This window comes from Macaca nemestrina, chromosome 11 (assembly GCF_043159975.1).
Source record: "Macaca nemestrina isolate mMacNem1 chromosome 11, mMacNem.hap1, whole genome shotgun sequence".
In the NCBI taxonomy this organism is placed as follows: Eukaryota; Metazoa; Chordata; class Mammalia; order Primates; family Cercopithecidae; genus Macaca; species Macaca nemestrina.
In genome coordinates, this window is record NC_092135.1 from 98,466,366 (window position 1) to 98,488,330 (window position 21,965).

The window sequence follows — 21,965 nt, forward strand, 5'->3', positions numbered from 1 at the left end:
GATGGAATCCCCCATCCCTCCCATCTCACTCCTGTCCCCTCCCTGCGCGTCTAGGCTGGTGCTCTCAATGTTGGATTTCACTCCCTCCCCTCACCCCTTGACAGCTCCTGCTGCCACACCAGAGCTCCCCGACACCGAGCCCTGGCAGCAACCCCATCTTCACCTTTCTGATGCTTCATTAGGCAGCCCAGACCCCCACTCCTGCCCAGAATGCTGCCCCTCCTCAAATTTCTGAAAAGCTGTGGAAAGAGGGAGTAGAGCCATTCACTGCTCTGATGGGAGGTACAGCTAGAAAAGAGGATACAATAGGAAGGTGGGATTCCACATTGTGTGAGAGCTGGCCGACACTGGAACGCCTGGCTTCCAGATGCTGTTCCTGCCAACAGGAAGATGTGCTCTAGGCAGCTTTCAAATTGTTTTACCGTGGCCCATAAAATGCACCTTATGATGGGACCCAGCACATGTGCATGAACACACACACACACACACACACACAGAGAGAGAGAGAGAGAGAGAGAGAGAGAGAGGAACGAAATTACACAGGACAACACTTATTTGGCTACATGTCATACACTGACACTTCTTCTGCACTGCTTTCCTCTCCCCTCCTTTCCTCCTCCCTTCTTTTCTATTTATTCTTCTAAATATGCTGGTCCTAACTAAATTTTCACACCTTACTAGTGAATCACAAGGGACAGTTTGAAAAGCACTGAGTAAGATGGAATTTCTGTAGCAGTGGCCAGAGAACACCTGCATCAGGGCCTCGGAGATGCTTGGTTAAAATGCAGACTCCTGAGCCTCACTCAGACCTCCTGAAGCTGAATTTCTAGGAGTTGAGACCCAGGTATAAGCTCCAAAATGAACCCCTGCACTGGAAGAGTTTGGAGCAGCTGGCCTCTAGATTCCTTCCAACTCCAAAGACTGGGATTGATTGAGCCCCTAATGTACAAAGCGTTATACTAAGAGTTACGGGAGACACAGATCTATCACATGGCACCTGTCCTGCTGGAGAGACAGCATGTGCATGTGGAGGAAGTTAAACAACAAGTTTATCCTGAACAGGTAGCTCATGATTCACACAAAGAGGGGTCCAGGCACATGATGCCCTGAGTCCAGAAGATGGGGACCTGTGCACCGTGGTAGTCAGGGAACCCTCAGCAGTGAGAAAACCCATTAATTAGGAAGAGTAAACTTCTAATGAATCATGTTTTCCACACTAATAACCATAACAGCAACCACTACAGCAGTAACATGTAGTTAGCATGAATGGGGCTATTTCATTGCTTACAACCTGTGGCTTTCTGTTAATCCTCTTTGGAGGCTGACAGCAGTCCTCTGGGCTAGGTCGGCAGTTCTCAGACGTGGTTCCTGGACCACCAGCAACAGCAGCATCACCCGGGAATTTGTTAGAATTGCACATTCTCAGGCACAGACCTACTGAGTCAGAGATGCTGAGGTGGAGCTCAGCAATTTGGGTTTTAACAAGCCCTCCACTGGACCTCCATGAACCTGTGAGTTAGGTTATAGTTTTGTCCCCCTTGTTACACAGAGGAATACCAACACATGTCACTATGTGTGGAGTGGGCTTCCTAGAGTCGCCCAGCTAGGAAATGGGAGAGCCAAGGTTTGAACTCCAGCAGTCTGGCTTCCCAGCCACACGCTTACAAGGAGTGGAAAGGACTCCCCCTCGCACTCTTCCAGTGCCCTGGATGTTGTACTTGAACCTCAGGCACTCACAGAAGTGTGCCGTTTACCACTCACAGATTGGCTTTATAAACAATGGGAAAATCAAGGCAGCAGACATTGAATATCACATCCATGGAGGCTACATATTAGATGATTCTGAAATGGCACTCCACTCACAAAAACTTCTGGGGTTCCAGTTATTTGTGGCCATAAATTAAGTGTGAGCTTGGATTCTTAGAGTATAGCTTTAGAAGGTTGTGTCCACCAACGTATGCTCACTTTGCATGGCATATGAGTTGTGAGCCAGGATGACTCACATAACTTCTAATCTCCACCCCCTCTGTCTGGGAGGTAGCCAGGGAGCTGCTGCCTCTCAGCTTTGAGGCACTTGGTGGCAGAAGGTCCCCGAGGCTCACTTTCCATTTGCCACACGCTAGTTACAGAGCATCCCCTCGATGAATACCTCCCATTGTCCCCAGAAAACATCCATAGAGCAGGTCTCAATCATCCCTTTCTCTCTTCCTTCCCAACACCTTCACCCTAGGCAAGGCCTGTGGGGGTCAGGGAAGGACACAGTTGGCATCTGGAAGGAGGGCCAAGGTTTGGGCCTGTCCCAGGCAAGTCTCTCCTCTGCTTATGCCCTGGGAACCTCTTCCCTACACACTCCCAGAATCGCCTCTCCTGCCCAGAGCCTGGGCCGCACCCTAGGCCTTTATCCAGGCCCAGCTGTCTCATGTCCAAAATCACAGAGTCCTCCCACGGCCCCTTTACCCACAGTCTAATCCCTTGATAATAAGTATGAAGACATCACTGGCCCATTTGGCTTTCCCCACAAAGTTTCTTTCTATTCTAGAAGCTTCAGAACTCGTCTTTTCTCTACCCACTCATCTCATCAGAGGGACACTCCACCTGTTCTCTTTGCTTTCTAATGATCCCTAGGATAGAAATCCACAGCCCACTCCATTTACAGATGGAATTTTTATGACCTGCCCACACATGGTTTTATAAGATGTATTCTCAAAAATTCTCAAAACAGATGTAGTCTAATTTAATAACAAATATGCACTATAATGCTTCGGAGGAGGAGATGCTATCCTGAGGGCCAGCAAACAGCTATTTGTCTTAACTACACAAAAAGTTGGGAAGGGCTGCACCCACCTGGCAGAGCTGTTCTTTCCACTCTTTTTTCTACCTGGAGTCAGACTCAGTGATTCGGGAGAGTCACTCTGTGCCACCAACACTGAAATATTTTGGTTGAGTCATGATCAGAAGTTTTGGGCTTTGCTTGGGCTTGCATGGTTTAAATATGCAAGAGAAAAGTGGAAAAGATCCCAGGAAATATTATAGAAACTGATGTCTCCAACCTAAAGAAAAAGAAAAAAGGTCTGAGTGTTCATAATACCAATAACATTTTGAGGGTGTCGAGTAACTTTTTTAAAAAGCAAAATTAAGTTGTTTCCATTTCAACCAAATACTGAATATTAATTGGTTTAAATTGTAGAAAAATATTTTATTCATCCATTTATATAAAGATGTATCTACTTAATCTATAAATTATATATATACTTAATTTTAAATTATATGCATTTTAAATTAAATGTATATATATTTACTTATATATAAGTATAAATATTATATACTTATATATAAAAATAAAATCCATATAATTTAAAATTAGATGGTCACCTAAGTAGGTATGAGATTCCCCTCTGTGGTGGTGCTGAGAATTGAATACAGAAACACATCTTAGAAGGGCTGGCATTTCTCCTTCCTGCATGTCTGAGGCCGAGCCTGCAAGGCCAAAGACCAATTTGCCTTCCAATACAACCTTCCAAAGGTTTGGTTTTCCCCATGGAGCATACGTAACAGAGACCTGGATGAAGCTGTGGCAGCCAAATGCCACCTCACCACCAGAGAAGGTAATAGGAACTGATCATCATTAAAAAGGCCTTTAAATAAATAAAAGAACAGTATTTCAATTCTAAAAGTTGCATTGTCTCTTAAGTGCTTAATTTATTCTCAAAGTGTTCTTTCCTGCTGATTCTATAATATTCTACAGCTAGTCTCTACTATGGACTCACTGTGGACCTTGTTGTGCAGTTTGGCACTTTCATCCACCAGGTTAGAGATAAACATGTGCAAATTGGTTGATAAGACAATTCACAAGCAAGAATTTGATCCAAAGAATCTGATAAGATGCTGGAGAAATGTATGAAAAAATCTTCATACTACAGCAGGAAAAAAAGCTGTAGAAAATTTAACCAGTGGAGTTTCTGGAAGGAAAGAGGAATTGTCATTATCACCATGAAATTCTCAGTTGGATATCCAAAGATGTTTTATCATCAGGTAATTTTCAGAAATGCTTGTAAGGCTGAAAAAAATTTACCTAGATCTATTGATACTAATTTTTAGAAAATAACTGAGTAATTCCATAGGTTTTGCTGCTGGTTTAGCAATTTCATTTCTTTTGCTCTAGCAGCTATGGTGCTATTGGTTGATGAAGAATTACTGATAACAAAGAAGTCTACAAGGAAAACTGATATTTAAAACACCACAGTTCTAACGTACAGATCATTTTGAGGACTGCCTTAAGTCACAATCCCATTTAACATTTCTTGTCATGTTTCTGTGTGATCCTTAAGCATTACTTCTGGAAGGCTTCCCTGACCTCCAATACCGACATTGCACCATCCACTCCTGATCCTTTTTTTTTTTTTTTTTTTTGAGACGGAGTCTCTCTCTGTCGTCCAGGCTGGAGCGCAGTGGCGCGATCTTCTCCACTCACTGCAAGCTCCGCCTCCCGGGCTCACGCCATTCTCCTGCCTCAGCCTCCCATGTAGCTGGGACTACAGGCGCCCGCCACTGCGCCCGGCTAATTTTTGTATTTTTAGTGGAGACGGGGTTTCACCGTGTTAGCCAGGGTGTTCTCGATCTCCTGACCTCGTGATCCGCCCGTCTCGGCCTCCCAAAGTGCTGGGATTAGAGGCGTGAGCCACCGCGCCTGGCCCTCCTGATTCTTAACTCACTACAGTTGCACTATGTTGAAATTGTTGATTTCCCTTTAGGGTTTCTCACTGCAGGCTGTAAACTATACCCATGTCTTAGCCGTTTCTTTATTCCTCTCTTTATTCCTCCTAACATAAATGTTCGGATGGAATGATGGATAGATGGATGGGGATGGAATGATGGATGGATGGATGGGTGGATGAATGGATGGATGATGGATGGGTGAATGCATTGTTACATGAATGAGAAGGTGAAACAATTTTGGGAGGTATTGGGTCTTTCTCTGTAATTTCCTTGAAAATGCTCTACAACTTCTAGAAAAATAAGCTCAGATTGCTTGGTCCTTCCTACAAAACCACAGTGGAATTACAGAGAAGACATCAACATTTCTGCTCATGATTTATTGTTGTTGTCTGTAGATTTCTCCCCACTCAAAAAAAAAAAAAATCACTTGGTATTGGAGAAACAGCCAGACACTAAAAATCAATCTTTTTAAATTAGTGCCATTGAAATCAGAGATAGATCCCCAAAAAGGTAATGTTGGTGGGATTTTAGAATTTTTTTTTTTACAAGAATTGAGTTTTGTAGAATTGTATGAAAAGATTATTGGAACAAAAAGGTAAAAATATCTAAATATTCCTACACTGAACATCCATGGGCTCCTTGCCTAAGAGATGTGTCTACTAGGCACTTCTCATGCTTCTAGCAACCACCTTCCTACAGGACAGGGAGCAGCTCTAATGCCTTAAATAGCCCCAAACTGGATCATGCGTCTGAGTCAAACTGGGTCATGCGTCTACTTCAGCACCTCCACTGCTCTGTTAGCGTTTTCCCACTGGTTAACTTGGAAACATAATCATTACTTTTTAAACAGAGATTTCTTTCAAATATTTACTTAACCACACCCAGAATTGTGATTGAAAGCAACAGTTAAGCTCAGGGAAGACAATGACTAGTTTAGCTTTCTTTTTTTCTTCAGATTAATATATACGTATAATTTTTAACACACCCAAAGTTGCCCAACTCTAATCCGCCCTTTCATCACGCCTGGCTCCCAGAACATTTTCATCTACCTTTCTCAAAGGGTAGAGTCCTGACGAGGCTTCTCCTTGCTCGAGACATTCTCTGCTCTGCTCTTGAAGGAAGAGAATCTGAGATCACACACTCATAAATTGTACCCACCTGGTAAAATCTGTATTTTAATGAAGGAGTTCTAGAGGTGGTGCCTAAATCTCCATGTTTTTCCAGTGTAGGAACTTTCGACACTCTGGGAGTCCCATAGGACCCAGGCTTGGACAAGGGGACGTCAAGCCTTATTTATGACTGAGCACATAGATGGCTGCTCAGCATACCTCCTTTCAAAGAAAATTGTTTAAATATACTTTTAGTGGCCAACATTTTTCCTCAATGAAAATAGCTTTATTGTTTTGTGATTATACATATAATATATGCTCACTGTTTTTGCAAAGAAATTGTAAACAATACAAAAAGTTCAAGGAAAAAAATTAAAATCACCTGGAAGCCCACCATGCAGAGATAACTACTATTCATATTTTGTCAACATCCTTTTCTATACCTCGCATATGTCTATACGATTTTGAGCAATTGGGATCATTTTGCACGTGCTGTGTTTAGTTGTGGACACATTTTTTGAGAGTTTTCTTTCTTGTTCTGTTTTGCTTTGGTGAGGAAAGAGAATGCTGCCTCCTCCTCCCTGCTTCTCCCCACTTCCAGCCACCAGGTAGCCAGTATTAACAGTGTGGTATACGTCCCTCCGTTTCTTTCCTGACGTACCTGTAATCATAGTTCACATTCACACACTTATACAAAGGTTTGGTATAAAATAATGTAACGTCTTTGTGTGAGAATGTTCCTCTCATTTCCAACTTACTACCTTTCTTCCTCACCTAGTGAATAAGTAAGTAAGTACATTGAAACCAAGTATTAAGCTCCATGAAAAAGCAATAGTTTTGAGGAAGCAGTAATGAGGCAGAGGGTAAGACTGGTGTGCAAAATCTCTTTGCCTCCCTGGAAAGTCCACTTAACATATTCCCTCTCAAGTCACCTCAGTCGTCCTCTATGAATCAAGAAAGATAAAACCCAGAGGCCAGTCAACTCAGTGCACTGTCACCAGACACCTACTATGTGACTGATGACATCATTGAGGCAGTGGGGCTGCAAATGGGATTTATTACTGGAAGATCTGAGTTTGCACCCTATTTCTGTACATTTAATGGCTGTGTGACCTGACAAGTATCTAGTTCTCGTCCCAGTCTCTTCATCTGCAAAATGGGAATGGTATAAATATCACAGAATTATAAAGATTAATACAATAATACACGTGAAAGTATTTTTAAGTTATGAAGTGTGTTAGACAATGTGGGAGATAAAAAGGAAGTGTGGTACAGTACCTAATTAAGAAACTAAATGTTATCCAAAGAAGTGACATGAGCACAGATGGAATCATTTCAGTCCTGGAGCAGTTAGTTGCTGCAGGCAGGGCCATATACCCTCATGTCCAAGGGCAGTAACTGTGGATAAGAGATGTGCCCACACACAGAGTGCACCAGCTTCATCCCATTAGTAGAATTATACCCTGCATCCCTTGATCTACAAAACATGCTAAGGGAAGACCCTCGCTCTGGGTCACATCCACCAAATACTCATGGCTGGGCCAACAGGAGCAGTGCAGACCCAAAATACTATCTGTTCGAGGCAAGACACGTCCAGGAGAGCAGCTCCAGCTCATAGGCTCAAGGGGATTCCTATAGGCACACAAGAACCACTATGACATAGAAGGCCCAGCAAGAAGGCAGGCAGGACTGCTGGTGAGGACACGGCTGAACGTGCACCTTTCTAATGATAAAAATGACCACAAACATCCTAATACACATACCCTCAGACCTACCACTTTCACTGCTAAGAATTTTGAAACAACTTTGAGATATAATCTATCCACATACCATAAAATTCACCCATTTAAAGTGTACCATTCATAGAGTTGTGCAACCATCACCAAAACCTAATTTTAGAACATTTAGTCAGCCCACACCCCCAAAAAATATTTATACACACTATCACTGCTAGAAATTTATCTGATGGTCATTTTCAAGAAATTTTTTGCCAAGACATATATGCAAAGGTGTTCATTTTTGGAAGCTATTCTTAGAAGAGTGGGGGGAAATGCACAGAGTGTTCCTTATTTAGAAACTTCTTAAGTAAGTTATATTACATATATGATGGAATATTGTGCAGATATTAAAGCAAATGAGATGGATCTATATATGTTGATATAGAAAAAAATACCCAAGATTCATTAATAAGTTAAAAAAAAACAGCAGAATGGTGTTTTTACTCTTATACTTTTTTAAAAAATTCTATCACAAAATTATGCCATATTCATAAATAATCACAAGGAATTGATGACCAGTTACTTTTAGGATGGGACAGGGCAGACAAGTGGGCAGGGGTGCTTTCATTCTCCATCCCGTACCTTTCTAAAATGTTTGACTTTTTTGAAGTATACACCATGTTCATTTTTCCCTCTATGAAATCTTTGAGGCCAGATACATTTTGGAATTCTAAATTTTTCTGATTTTAAAAGATCGTACGATCTCTACACTATTTCTTAAAGTCCTCAGCAGAGTCTGGGGCAACACGCCACATTCAAGCATGGTAATACTTCTGCAGTGAAGTAAGTATGATTACTTACACCCAGTAAGAGCTTTTAAAGACTATGAATCTCTCACTGGATGAGATCAGTATAAGTTTCTCCACCAAATAGGTGCTCAGGGCTTTTCAAATTCAGAATTGCAGGTAACAGACTGGGGACTTATATTAGCACTATTCAACTTTTCTTATAGTAACCCAGTGTGTGAGAGCAATGAGATTATGGACAAATGAGATTTTGGTTTTTTATATCTTGCTGTATTTTATTCTATAATTCTTTGCAAGTTTTTTACTCCCCAGAAGCAATTGAGAATAATAGTTCAGAGGAACAAGGAGAAAGAATTCACGAGGACAGAGTGTTCCTCCCCGAATGACAACTAAGGGCAAAGAGGGTCTGCTCCAACAAAAACAAGCTCTAAATTCTACTAGTTGTTAACAATTTAGGCCAATTTGCTATTGCTTTGCAGAGTTGGAACCGCAGAGTGAGGCACTCTCCTTATTGACTTCAACCTTACACCATGAGAGACTCAGAAAGGAGGACAATACCAGTGGGCGTTCAAAGTCTAACCAGTTAATGCCGCTGAAAATGGCGAGAGGCCCCTGCAACCGCTGACGACCACATTTCAACAGTAAGGGACTCGTCTAGGCTTTTCTTTGTTTCACAGATTTCATGGAACAGCACCTTTGCTCTTCTCAGGTGGCACACACCTTTGGATGAAACCACTGGTCCTGTACCAGTGAAACTGTAGCTTTATTTTGTGGCTTTTGCTACTTCATTTGTGACTGCCTTACTGTCAAAAATTCACATACAGATGGCAGAAAGAACAGATTTCTAATTTTATTTCCAGGCTGCTGCTCTAGTTCATATCTACACAGGTGAGTCTGTATTAGTTGGTCATGGCAGAGCTGAACTGGGACAAGGTATTAACACCAAAATGACACAGGTGAAAGAGGTTGTTTCGGTTTCGCCATCAGCCAGAATTGGACTTCATAAAATATTCCCAGACTGCACTGTACCACCTTTGGGCTTTGTGATGCAATGACTAGACTTCTCCACAGCGTCCCTAGGAGCTCATTCTGAATTACCTGGTAATAAGCCAACTGGAACTTGGGAAGAGGGCTTCACCTGCCTTCTCGAGTGGGAGGGGCTTCACCAAAACTCAGCTTCCCAGGGAACGAGTGGCTCCTCACCCTTGACTTGGAGCAGCTGTAACTTTTCATGGGCTCCAAAGTTCAGTGAGGAGGGGCAGCATTCCCGGACAACTCCTGTGTATTAATTACACATATATGTAAGTTCTAATTGCACCCCAAATCCAGACTTCCTGGTGCCAGACAACTTGTTCATTCCTCTGTCAAGTCCACTTTCTCATGCTTACTCTATGAAAAGGGCACCCATGATAGGGTCGGGGTCCCCCCTCTAGAATGCAGACCTCCTTATTTGAGAACAGGGATCTCCCCAGGCTGCCCTCTTGGAAGGACAGAGGGCAGAAGCCTTACTGAGCCAAAGATCCTGGTATCTGGAGAAGGGCAAGTGCGGCATCCCATTTTGAGAGGGGACAGGTGCAGACATCCCTGGTTTGGTCAGCTGAACTTGAAGACCAGTGCCAAGAGTAACTCACTCAATGCTGGTCACTCAGTGACCCAGGTTCCAAGCAAGTCTCTCACAAAGCTTTAATGAGTACCTGCCCCTGGGGTAAAGTAATGAAGACAATACTGAGTGCTGTACAGTCATGCCTCACTTAACGACAGGGATATGATCTGAAAAACACATCTTTAGGCAATTTTGCCATTGTGGGGACATCACAGAGTAGTATATTTTCATAAACCTAGATGATATGGCCTACTACACACTTAGGCTATATGGTCTAGCCTATTGTTCCTAGGCTCCAAACCGGCACAGCATATTACTACACTGAATGCTGTAGGCAATGGTAACATAATGGTAAGTATTTGTGTACCCAGATATATCCAAACATGGAAAAGGTGCAGTAAAAATCTGGTATGAAAGATAAAAAAATTTACACCTGTATAAGACACTTACCATGAATGGAGCTTGTAGGACTAAAAGTTGCTCTGGCTGGGTCAGTAAGTAGTGAGTGGATGTGAAGACCTGGCACACTAGTGTAGACTTTATAAACACTGCACACTTAGGCTACACTACATTTATTTTCAAAAATAATTAGGTCAGGTGTGGTGGCTTACACCTGTAATCCCAGCACTCTGGGAGGCTGACGCAGGCTGATCACTTGAGTCCAGGAGTTCAAGACCAGCCTCAGCAACGTGGGGAAACCCTGTGTCTACAAAAGAAAATATGAAAATTAGCCGGGCATGGTGGCATACACCTGTAGTTCCAGCTACTTGGGAGGTTGAGGTAGGAGGATCACCTGAGCCCAGGAGATGGAGGTTTCAGTGAGCCGATATCATGCTGCTGACCTCTAGCCTGGGCAACAGAGCCAAACCCTGTCTCAAAAAAATAAAGTTAAATTTAAAAATAAAGTAATTACGCCACAACACTATGACAGCTATGATGTCACTAGGCAATAGAAATTTTCAGTTCCATTATAATCTTGTGGGACCACTGTCATATATGTGGTCCACTGTTGACTAAAACATCATTATGCCACACATGAATGCATTTAAAACAACCCTTCAAAGTAGGTATTAATGCCCATATAATTCAAACAAAAATACTTTAGAGAGCAAAGGGAGCCACTGACATTAACACAAAGACAACCAGTGTAAACAGGGATTGTCCTGGGCAAAGCAGGCTGTGTGGTCACCTGGTTCTGGTATCTCCAGGTCATGGACAAGATCCCCACGGCATGGAGAGTATAAGTGATCCACATACTGAGAAGAAGCAGAGCTATTCAATCACAGGGATGTCTGGCTCTAAAACTCACCTTTCTCTACACACCACGCTGCCTTTCTCTGTGCCTGCGTTCTTGTGTTCACTGCCTGGACAGGGGTTTTCATAGCCTTGGTAAGTATGCAGCAAATCCTAAATGGAACCTCAGCACGTAAAACAAATAAAAACAGAGCCATTTTGGTTGAACTAGGCAAATGGATCTTGCATTCTATCTGTCTTCCCTCTAGCCTCCACTTTTACCTCCTGGGTGAAAAAGCCCTGGCTTGGCACTGGTTCCACAGGGAACACCAGAGTCAGCCGCTTGTCCAGAGGTGGAGACAAGCCAAATGGAAGGTATCTGCAGGACGCAGGGAGGATGGTGATTGCTACAGGGTGAGAAACACAGTCGAGTTTGAAAGGTTTCCCTGTTTGATTCTCTGCCACTCTTCCGTCCATTTCCACCTGCAGAATACCTGCCAGACTCTCGTGGAATGCTTCGAACCTATCTTCAGATGGAGTGCTAGTGGCACCTGGGAGAAGTGGGTGAGCACCAGGTGTGGCTGAAGCCTGCAGAGCTCCTGTGGGATCAGTGAGTGGAAGCACCTGTTCCCACGTATGCTGCATCCCTGCCACTTCCTCCTCCTGTCCTGTCCCACCTGGGGCATCCCTCCCCAGTCATCAGTGAGCAGGCGGATCACCTGGACATCAGTTAAAATGCAGATTCTTATTCTGTAGGTCTGAGTGGGGCCTCAGAGTCTGCATTTCTGTCAACCTCCCATGTAATACCTGCACTGCTGAACCACGCTTTAAGTAGCACTCCTGACTGTGGATATAAAATGATAGTATCTCCATCATAAGGAGGTGATCAGGAGCAAGGAAGAAAGTCATTCTTACGTTGGTCCAGCAATTAAAGATTAGTAAGCTGAGTTCATAAGGGACAGATATAAATCAATCATTCACCTTACAACCAGATCTAATGAAACAGAAATCTCTGGTTCATCTGGATATGTACTCACATCTGGAGAAATAGCTCAGTAACAGTGTTAAAGCCATTCATATTTAAATACCACTTAGTGTGTGTCTGGTTATTTGCTAAGGAAGATAGAGCCTACATCATCTAAAGTTCAACTTTGGAAATTTGCGGGGAAAAAAAGCAATACATTTAAAGGAAGTTCTTGCAGGGAAAGCTGTTATATTGGATTACATTTTGAAAAACAGCTTCAGCTAAAGCTACAAATGCTTGCTATTTTTCACACCTGCATTTCAAACATTTATAGGGAAAACTGGATAGTCTTTGGGTGGTAGTTCTTGTTCTTCTTTCAGAATAAAGACTTCATTTTAAAACGTGACCCAGATTTTTAAAAATTGAGGCAGCAGAAGTTCTGCAAGGCCCTGAATATTTAATTAGTGCTGTTAGAAAGTCTCCAGGTGATTTTGAAGTTTTGTGGGAAGCCCTCAGGGAGCGGCGATGGATGGGATGTGGTGGCAGTAACTTGAGAGATTGCTGAACTTACCTCCTTTATCTCTTAGTTTCTCTGAAACTTAAAAATACATACATATTCCAACCAAGCTGACGCTCCATCTAGACTGGTTCCCCATATATGGAGACAGGAGGATGGAGATCCTCGGCTAGACTTTGTTTGGGGACCCTGAATTTAAACTTCCACCACAGGTGTTTACCTTCATCACTTCTTCCCTTGCTCTTTAAATAGATCCACCAAAGCAGTGACTTAGCAATCATCCTGGGCATCCTTAGCAATCATTCTGCGCAGAGAACCCACTTGGGCACTCTGCTTGTTCACTCAGTAAAATAACATTCCCAACAATAAGGAAAATTATGACATCTAGAAAGCCATTATTTTCCCATGTTTTGTTTTTGTCCAGTTGTGTATTTTTCCTTTCATCATATTCTTTTTTGCAGGTTAATGAAGCGTTTGCTCAAACATTAGTCTCTCTGCCACTGGATATTTTAGGTAAGAGGTATCTAATACTGTCCTATAATTATTCCCTTTTAGAATGGAAAAGGAACTTTGAAAATATGTGCTCAGTTGTTTATATTTTTAATATTAAGTCTATTATTATTTATTTTATTTCTTTTTTATTGAAAGGTTTTCATTAGAAAGAGAAATGCTATATTATCAGTACAGGAAGGTAGATAATTTTGAGATGAGTCCCATAATTTCCTTCCTGCGATGCCTTAGTACACATAAACCTGCCACAGTTTTATAGGTTTGATATTAAATGATCCTGTGAATAGTGAGGACAGATAAAGATAGAGGGATTTTTGCAAAGCTTTTAGTGCTTCCCAGTATGGATTTAGTGCTTACACCTTTCAGTCTTAGTGTCTAATAGGATGCAGCACTTTGGGCTTTCTAATATTTCCTGCTCTCCAGAAATCTTGCCTTATATCCTGCCTCTTGTGACTCTCTTCTCTTGTCTAATGGGAGATTGGTTATAAAAGCTGTGATGACCAAAACAACCCCATAAAAATAGCATGGGAAGTTGAGCAAGGTACCCCATCAGACATGAGAATTTGTCCAAACAAGCAACAGGAAGATCTCGCTGGAAGCAATAAGAAACTAACCATGCTTTTACCATATTGAGCATACATGGGCACATCTCCTAGGCTTATTGGGAGGGTTGTCTGGTATCCTGGTGTCATCTATAAATACAAAGCTCACATCTGAAGGTAGGTTGGATCTTCTTGAATGGGGAGGTCATGCCCAGTGTCAGTAACCCAGACGAAAGACGTGAATTTAGGAAACTAGAACTGAGGGAGCTCAGCTTCTGTTGGTCTCACAGGTCAACCATGGTAGTTACAGGCACCCCTGGCCAGTGGGTATAAATAATAGTCACCATCATGAGGAGGTAGACCAGAAACCAGGAAGAACCCATGTATTGGTTCAACAATTGAAGAGAAGTAAGTTGAGTTGTAAAGATCAATGAAATTGTCTCTTTCTCTTGTTCTTTTGTTTCCTCCTTTCATTTATCCAAGTCTTATATGAACATTCTAACTCTGATCAGTTGGTCTATGGAGAATCAACCCAAGAGTCCTGCATCTAGTATAAGAAAAAAAGAGAGAAACAGTGCCCCATTAGGCCAATGTGTCAATGGTAGGATCAGACATAGACCCCAAAGGAAGTGAGTCTTGGGTGAAAGCCAAGGCCATAAGGACCACCCAATGCCAACCCTGAGGTTCTGAACTTTATTTTTACTGAGAAAAGTGAAATTTCCTCACAGCAATAGGCAAAAATGGAAAGCTATCCTGGCACATAAGTATAGAATGCCACCAGAGACAAGCAGCTGGCAGAAAAAGCCAGGCCGCCAGCAACAGAGACAAAGAACTGTGAGCTTGAGAGGCTATGGCAGATGACGAGGGATGGACAGTGAGGGAGAAAGAGACTCAGATGCAACAGAGGCTTGGTGGCTAGTCTTGGGACCCAACCAGGGCTTATTGTAAAATAAGCACTTGGTAACTTTTTATATCTTTGCCTTGGCAACCAGGAAACTCAAAGTTAAATTTTATGCTTCATTTAGTTATGTTTTGCTGTTGCTGTTGTTGTTTGTAGAGACAGAGTCTTGCTCTGTCACCCAGGCTGGAGTGCAGTGGCATGATCTTGTCTCACTGCAACCTCTGGCTCCCAGGTTCAAACAATTCTCCTGCCTCAGCCTCCCGAGTAGCTGGGACTACAGGTGCATGCTGCCACCCCCGTCTAATTTCTTTTGTATTTTAGTAGAGACAGGGTTTCACCGTGTTGCCCAGGTTGGTCTCAAACTTCTGAGCTCAGGTAATCTGCCCGCCTCGGCCTCCCAAAATGTTAGGATTACAGGCATGAGCCACCGTACCTGGCCAGTTTTTATCATATATAAACTCCTACTCTCTTATTATTCATTTCATCTCATTTCTTGACTCTCATCTTTTACACTTATTTTAATGATTTGACTATTGTATTTGTATCTAATGTGAATGCTTTCTATAAATCGACTCATGTAAAGCTTGTTTAGGAAATAAGTGAAATTGAATTAAATACATATGTCTCACATGAATCTCTTAAGTTTCCCAGCAGATGAAAAAGATCTTCCTTATAACAACGCTTGTCATACCTGAAGAACATTATTTAGCCAGTTCTCAATCTTCTCTTCACCAGAATTGATTTTAACTCGTTTTTAGCTTTTGAAACAAGTTTACAGAAAAGTTGCATGTACACTACAAAGAATTTTATTTCCCCTGAATCGTTTGAGAGTAAATTGCTGACCTAATGCCCCATCAGCCCTGAACACTTAAGAGTTTAGTCCTACACACTATACAATATACCCATCAGAATCCAGAAATTAACACTGGTACACAACTACTATGTCATTATCAGACTCCGTTCAAGATTCGCCAATTGTCCCAATCAAGTATTTTATAGCAAGATATTCAATACAGAATCTCACTTTTCATTGAGTTGTCCTGTCTCTGAGGTGTCCTGGAGCAGGGATCAGGTCTTCCCTCTCTCTCTTTGACATCCATGACTTTGACACTTTGGAAGATTTTGGCCACTTATCTTGTCCAATGTCTCCCATTTTGAGTTTGTCTATTGTTTTGTTGTGGTTAGATCAAGGTTATGCGTCTTTGTCAGAATATTACAAAAGTGACTCTGTGTTCCCCTCATGGCATCCTGCCAGGCAACACATGACTTCGACGTGTCACACTTGGTTAAGATGGCATCTACCAAGACTCTCCACAGTGAGGTGGTTTTTCTCCTTCTGTAGTTAATAAATATTCTGTGGGGAGATACTTTGAAACTACGTCAATATATTGTTCCTCATTAAACTTTCTGTTTATTTATTTAGTTTTATTATTATTATTATTACTTGAGACAGAGTCTTGCTCTGTTGCTCAGACTGGAGTGCAGTGGTGCAATCTCAGTTCACTGCAACTTCCACCTCCCAGATTCAAGCAATTCTCCTGCCTCAGCCTCCTGAGTAGCTGGGACTGTACAGGTGCCCGCCACCACACCCAGCTAATTTTTGTATTTTTAGCAGAGACAGGGTTTCACCATGTTGACCAGGATGGTCTCAATCTCATGACCTCGTGATCCGCCCGCCTCGGTCTCCCAAAGTGCTGGGATTACAGGAGTGAGCCATCGCGCTGGCCTCTGTTTATTTTTTACAAAAGTGTGGGCTTATGGTTTCCTGTTTTATTCAGTGGTTGATAATTTGTTGCTATTGTTATTTACTTAATACAATTAATTTTATGCTCCAATCCTAACAGCTGATTCCAGGACTAGGGCAGGGAAAGTAAAAACTGAACCTGAAATATTTAATTGCGCCAGAACTCAAGGAAGTATTCACAGAATAATGGGGACATGTCAAAAGGCCACCGAGGTGGACGGAAGGGGCTCCCACTGGTCAAATCTGGTCATAAATTTTTGCTCTTTTTTCTAAGAACAGGGTTCCCATCATGTAATCATTTTGATGATTCTTCTTTGGACCTATTTTATTTTGCTGTATTTCTCCAAACTTAAACGTTTCTAAAAGGCCCCTAGAAAGCATCCTGAGATACCATCAGTAGGAGACTGCCTCCTGATCTTTGCTTTTTAAAGTCCTCACAGCATTCTATTTCTGGAATTCACTCTACTGTTGACCTGTGGCCCATTTTGCTTTCTCTCTGAAAGTCAACTTAGATGTGAAGCCAAAATATCACCAGAGCCCTCCCCACTTCTTCGTTCTCCTTAGTTGCAGAATCATAACAACTGTAGAGGGAACAGAATGTTCAGAGTCTACATGGTGGTCACATTCCCCTGCAGGCAGTTCTACACAGGAAACCAGACCAGAACCCGAAGTTTCCCTAACAAACATAGAATTCAAAAGGGAACATCAATAAACTGACTCCTTAGTGCAGTTATGCAAGCCAAACTCACATATCCGTCTTACTGTCAGCCGAGCTGGGAAATACCCAAATTTGGCAGGGGTTCCCAGCCCACTGCCAGCATTTACCTCTCTTTCTGTTTTTCTCCCAAGCTCACAAGACTTCACAAACTCGTCTTCTGCTTAATGTGTTAACATAGTCACTTTCTGACAGATACTTCTGAAAAATACTGTGCAATTTTTAACACATATATGTCAAAACCAATTTCACTACAAGACAAATGGTAAAAGAGGAGTTGTCATACTCAGAAAATATTATAACCTGTATTATCCATGATAACACTAACATCATAGAATATATATACATGTGTGCATGTGTAAAATACTAACATCATAGAATATATTTACATGTGTGCATGTGTAAAATGCTAACATCATAGAATATATATACATGTGTGCATGTGTAAAATACTAACATCATAGGGTGAATGGCAGTGTAGGAAGACAAGGAGTTGGAGTATTTGTGGAATAAAGAGAAGAATGGAGAGTTTATAGGAAAAAGAAGAAAGTCTCATTCATTTAGATGACCATGTTGGAAATGGCAGTCATTTCCCCAATGCCAGCATCAGTTATTTAATACCAGCAACTTTGTCCAGACGGATCAAGTTATATAATTTTGAGGAACAAAACTTGCTGAGATTTTTGCAACTAATGAAAACTTTGACCAGGAGTAGCAAAATAAAGAAAGTTACTCAAAGGTAAGGATTAATTTCAAAATCATGTAAGAAGGTGAAAAATCACATAAAAGGGAAAATTGGGGTGATTTACTATTGTAAAAATGTGCCCCCAAATAGGACAAGAGATTAAAAAGAGAGCTGATCTTATCAAATGACAGCATCAAATGATACCTTTTCATAACATCAGTAGAGGTACCAAAAGATATCCTTGAAGAGCAGCTCAAAACAGCAGTTAACCTGATTGTTTGTACTGCAACTAATTAAAAGCACAAATTTGACAGATCTGGCCACTAACTACTATGTGATGATGATGTCTGTGAATATGTTCTAATGGGCAAAGGGCTTGAGAGTGGTAAAGAGAATGTCACGTTTCATGACTTGTGAGCTTTGTGTTGAACATGGTGTTGATATATTAAATATGTGCAGTTCACATGCATGGCTGGAGCCAAGCACCAGACACAGAACTGCCTGAGCAGTGGCCTTCATTAAGACACTCCACCTCACAAATGCACCAGCTGAGGCTGCACGGTTCACCAAGAGATACCTAGCCCCAGAGAGTTTCCTTTTCCCTGTGCTAAATGACACAATGTTTCTCCATGCTGTAAAAACAATGGTTTGGATATCTGCCCATTTGTTATAAAATGGAAAAAGAACTGAGACTTTTTTGACTACATTAATGTTTGTTTGCCCAAAAAAAATGTGTTTCAGACTCAAGATTGAATTTTTAATCTTTTTTTTCACGGAGGAGGAAGTGGGGGTGGAGAGAAATGAGAGAGAGAGAGAGAGACAGAGAACGCAACCGTGCACATTGGCACATTGGAACAGACACACAAAGATACAAAACCCAGATAAAGTGAATGATTTCACATTTCGAAGAGTGGCTTTCAAAAGCAGGCTTATTAAAGCCAGTCGCAAAAGGATACATATTGGGTGATTCCACTTATCTGAGGCACCAAATTTATAGAGACAGAAAGTAGAATAGTGGTTGATAGGAGCTAGGAGAGGGGAATGAGAAGTTAGTGTTTAATGGGGACAGCATTTCAGCTGGGGAAGATGAAAAAGTTCTGGAGATGGATGGTGGTGATGGTTGCACGACAGAGTAAATACACTTAATGGCACAAAGTGCTACACTTAAAAATGCTTAAAGTGTAATTTTATGTTACATATAAAATGCTTAAAGTAGTAATTTTATGTTATATATTATTATATATAAAATAGTAAGTTTGTGTTATATAAAGTAGTAATTTTGTTATACACGTTATAATAAAGTAGTAATTTTACGTTACGCATTATTATGTTATGTTGTAATTATTAATCACTGCTTTTTAAAAGAGGGCTTCTTTAGCAGGGTTTTTTCTTGCAAGGCACAGTTGTAAATGCTTTGATCTCAGATGGAAAGACTACTACAAAGGAAATGATACTTCAAAGTTCAGTGGAGAGAGTTGATCATAGGACCTCTATGTCTGTGTTATTGTTGAAATAAAGAACCACATCATGAATAAAAGTCCTTCACTGAAGGTTTTTTTTCTCCTTAGCTGAAAAATATTTTATTGGAACTTTCCAACAAAATCCTCCTGGATATATTGAAATATTACAGCTCTTCAGCAGGATCTGGACCTATCAACTCCGTGACTACCCAACATAGCTTATAAGACAATGCTGTTGTATCACAAGTATATGTGAGTCTGGGCTTTCAAAATGTCTCAGCAATAAGTCAAAGAGGAGGAATGGCCACCATCTGTGTGCTTGGTCTCATAAACTGTGTCATTTGAATTCATTTTAGCCTCACTTCCAGCAAAATATATCCTCATTGCCACAGCAACTAGCCCACCAACCAACAAGATGGTTTAAAAAAGAAAAGTATTTTGGGTTTTCTTTCTTTTCTCAACCATAGTCACTTAAAATGCTGCTCAATATTTTTGAAAACAAAGATATATTGTGGAGTAGAGTTTTTAAAATTTTTAGGCTTTTTAAAGTTAAAAGTATATCTTCCTTTGGTGAAATGAAGCAGATTATTCTCCTCATGGTGGGCTCATGTCCCCCTGCTCTAAGTACTTGGTGAAACATTGAGGAGCATAACATTCTACGTTTGTGGCATATTTTAACTCTTTGAAGCCAATTTAACTTACCTGATTTCCATATTCTTAGCTGAAGCTCCATTTCCAGTCCTACAATCTAACCACAGTCTATTCTGTCTTATCAGGGGCTCTAAAGTTCACATAGACTGAGAGAAGGGAGAAGGTGACATCTACCCTCATTGTGGTTTTAGAGCCGCCTGTTCTAAAGTTGAAATTGATGATATGACAGGCACTCACAAGGTAAGTGGCAAATACCATATCCCTGGTATGGTAAATTTTTAGTAAAAATGCTGAGGCATAGTTTTGGTTTTTTTTTTTTTTTTTTGGTTGTTTTTTTTTTTTTTTGCCTATCACATAGGCAAATAATAAATAGTCATTTTGGTGTCAGCAAGCATGTAGAAAAATGAGTAGTATGTTACAGTGTTAGCCATAATTTAGTTCAGTGGTTTAACTTTTCTCGAAATATGTATTACACTTCACATTGTGCATACCATTTGAGTCAATAATGCTACTATTAGGCATTTTTCCTAATGCAACCTGAGCAGGGGGAAGAGGCAGAAAGGTGGTTGGGGAAAGCTTCTGGAGTAGAGATCTAGAAGATGAGTCATGCTCATAGAAAAAGGCAGGCGAGGTGGCAGATGGGGAGTTATTATACAGAGAAATAGCAACACCTACTCGCTGTGTCTGGGGAACATGGGGCCACCTTGTAGAAAGCACAAAGCAAAGGATTCTGGGAAATGAAGCCAGGAGTTAGTCAGGGACCACAGAGGCCATGTTCCCACCCACTGACACATTTGATATCTGTCTTTTAGGGGTGAGGATCCAATGGAGGGTTTTCAACAGAAGGAAGTCATGGTTGAGTCTGGAATTTAGATAGTTCAGTCTAGTGGCTGCATAGGGGATTGATTTGAGGAAAAGGCAGGACTAATGCAGAACTAGGAAGTGGGGAGACCCTTTGGGAGGGTGTTGCAATAATCTAAGCCAGAGAGGATGAGGACCTGAACTTAGGGAGTACTAGTAGGGATGGAAAGGAGGGGACAGATTCCAAACTTACTTCAGATGGAAAATTGATGGATTGATGGCACTTGCTGAGGGAATGGTGAGGAAGTAAAAAGGAAAGAGCAATGCTCATTTCTGCCTTGGGTAATTGGAATTGCATTTCACTCAGTTTTATTTTTCCAGAGCCTGGCCCAGTGCCTGACACATAATAGGTGCTCAGTAAACGGTTGTTGAATTAGTAAAATTTTAGCTTAATTTGTAGTGCTGTCAATATCATGCTATTGTCATAGTTGTATACCACAGATTTGCTTTTGCGTACCACTAGCATTTGTATACCCCTTTGCAATTAGTAAAACCTTTTCCAGTATATTACCTCATTAATCTCCATAACAACTCCATGAGCTAGGTATTAATATTGATATGCCCATTTTACAGATGAGAAGACTGAGGCTCAGAGAGGTTAAATTCCCCAATCAAATTACAGTTAATAAATGGTGTAGCAAAGACTCAAAAACAGACTCTAAATTCCATACTCTGTTCACTATGCCACAGTAGTTCCAGGTTTTTAAATAAGCCCCTTCAAATGACAAATCAGCATTTGGTTCATCCACATATACTAAGGCACAATAAAGATAAGTTACCACACTCTAGTCCATGTGTGATGAACTGTTCTTATTATTCTGTCATAGCCAGAGAGAAAGCCACACATCTTTTATTCTAATATCTTCTGGCAACAGACTTAGTTATTTGAAAAGCCCCTGGAAAACACATGACAGCTGTGCCTCAAAACAGGGGCACATAAGTCTGGACCTGAGCAAATGAAGCCTACTGGCAAGACAATGTCTTAATGGAAACTGGAACTTGACCCAAATTCCTTATAGTTCAAATCACTGCAGCATCCGTATACCGAGTACTGGTGACACCTTCTCCCAGGCTGTGAAGTCCAGCATGACATGGCCCCTGCTCCTGAGGTACTCTTGGTGAGAGCCTGCCACACCTGAGCAGTTAGAAATGTGCACTTTGCATGCATTAGACAGGCCTACATGTGTCAATCAGCCATGCCTTAGCTGGGCAACCTTAGGATAATAACAT

The 21,965-nt window shown here is 41.4% G+C and overlaps 2 long non-coding RNA genes across 4 annotated transcripts in view; both read right to left on the reverse strand.

The window, feature by feature from the left end:
• LOC105468123 (uncharacterized) overlaps positions 1-21,965 on the reverse strand; it is a 60,567-nt gene that overhangs the window by 17,103 nt on the left and 21,499 nt on the right. For all 3 annotated transcript variants that reach the window (XR_011609972.1, XR_011609973.1, XR_979299.2), the window contains exon 2: positions 2,845-3,050. This is a non-coding gene — a long non-coding RNA (uncharacterized lncRNA). The remainder of the gene's footprint in view (positions 1-2,844; positions 3,051-21,965) is intronic.
• On the reverse strand, positions 3,750-10,523 carry LOC139357186 (uncharacterized). The gene is made up of 3 exons (XR_011609974.1): positions 10,403-10,523; positions 9,448-9,627; positions 3,750-3,959 (listed from the first exon to the last, which is right to left on the reverse strand). It is a non-coding gene; the product is annotated as an uncharacterized lncRNA (long non-coding RNA).